The sequence below is a fragment of the Octopus bimaculoides genome, chromosome 7 (genome assembly GCF_001194135.2).
Source record: "Octopus bimaculoides isolate UCB-OBI-ISO-001 chromosome 7, ASM119413v2, whole genome shotgun sequence".
Lineage (NCBI taxonomy): Eukaryota > Metazoa > Mollusca > Cephalopoda > Octopoda > Octopodidae > Octopus > Octopus bimaculoides.
The window spans coordinates 72,352,842-72,354,784 of NC_068987.1; the positions used below are offsets into that span (position 1 = coordinate 72,352,842).

General features: G+C 35.9%; 1 protein-coding gene across 1 annotated transcript in view; it reads right to left on the reverse strand.

Annotated features, from left to right (window-relative positions):
* Nucleotides 1-1,943, reverse strand: part of LOC106880706 (uncharacterized) — a 147,996-nt gene that overhangs the window by 29,653 nt on the left and 116,400 nt on the right. The gene's annotated exons all lie outside the window — the stretch shown is intronic.

Here is a 1,943-nt window from a genome sequence, read left to right on the forward strand (position 1 = left end):
GTGTGTGTGTGTGTGTGTGTGTGTATTTATATATATATATATATATATGACATAGGCCTCTCTCAGTTTGCATTTGAATATTTTGCATTGAAAGTAATTTTTTGTTTAGTAAACAACAGTCAATTAGATATCAAGGTAAAATATCATAAGGTGAATGCACACTGAAGGTTTTGAGCCACTCCTAATAACAAGACACTCAGCTCAATTGATGATGTCATCATAATTGATTTGATAGGGTTGTAGGAAGTATGTGGCTGGAGATATTACGAAATTACTGAGTCATACACACACACATACCAATACAAAGAAGTATATATACACATACATACATACAGACATACATATACACACTCACACACCCACATATATATATATACATATGCATACGTATATATATATATATATATATATATATGTGTGTGTATGTATATATATATATATATACACACATATATATATATATGTGTGTGTGTGTGTATGGTGGTTTTATGAAGTTAAGTTTAAATAAAAATATCATTTGGTTAACTATGACCCAGTTTGTGATTAAACTGTCTTAAAATCAAAACACAATTAACTCTATAAAACTTATGTAACAAGAAAATAGGACACACTACTTCCTAAAGTTACAAGTACTTTATTTTGTACCAGTTAACCTTCTTATGAACACAGGAATATATGTACACCATTATCATTTGCATCATTTAAACCTTAAGAGATTTGAGGGCCAATCGATTGGCCAAAAAGTTGAATGCCAAAGAAGATTGTATTAGTTCATTCAGTTTCTTACAAGAATTTATATAGTTTTATATATCTAAAGTAATTACTTTATTTTTTATAATTCTTTTAAAAAAATAAGTGCATACTCTCTGTAGGGCATGTGAAAAGGGCTCTATCTTCTTGGCACTGAAACTCCAAATGAGGCTTTGTCTTGAAAGGGTTAACATTCACTTCACCATGTCTGCATAAGTCAGACAGAATTAGTGGAGGCAGAATTTTTACAGACGGATGCCCTTCCTACTGCCAACCCTCACCTGTTTCCAAGTAAGGTAATATTTCCTAATGACCAGACATATCTCATAAGACTGTAAATGAAGGACAACATTTGCACGACAGTAACCATCACTTACAGCTATCACATGAAGTCAAAGCAAGGAGGTGGCTAGCCAGAGGACTGCACCAAGCTCTTCTAACCACTTTGGCATGGGTTTCACAGCTGTCTGGTCTTGCTAAAGCCAACCACTTTACAGAGTGTACTGCATGCTTTTTATGTGGCACCCACACTGGTGAGGTCACCAAGTAATATGCAAAACAAATAAAAAGACCTCTCTTGACTAAGGGAGGAGTAGTATTCAGAGAGTTTCCTTGCAGTTTCCTTTTGGAAATGTTTCCCTAAGTGAAAGCCTTTTATTTTTTCCAAGATTTTGTTGGTTTTGAACTGTTGTTGATGTTTTTTTGACTGATTTTTTTCTAGGTAAGGATATTGGTGTTACACAAACTCATTTTTCACCACTGAGAAGAGGTAATCCATATTAGTCTAGCCTCTATCCTTTGACCAGTCCAGAATTGGAGGCCTTACAAGGAGCTTGTGTTCTATTGGCATAGCTCTCAGGGTCATCGAGGCACACAAGCCACCATACCAACACAGGAACTGGACCTTGTGGTGGATATATTTTATTTTATATTTCATTCATATGTATATGTATGTGCATACATACATACATACATAAATACACGTTGTTGTTGTTGTTGTTGTTGTTGGCACTCCGTCGCTTACAGCGTCGAAGGTTCCAGTTGATCCGATCAACAGAACAGCCTGCTCATGAAATTAACGTGCAAGTGGCTGAGCACTCCACAGACATGTGTACCCTTAACGTACTTCTCGGGGAGATTCAGCGTGACACAGTGTGACAAGGTTGGCCCTTTGAATTACAGGCACAACAGAA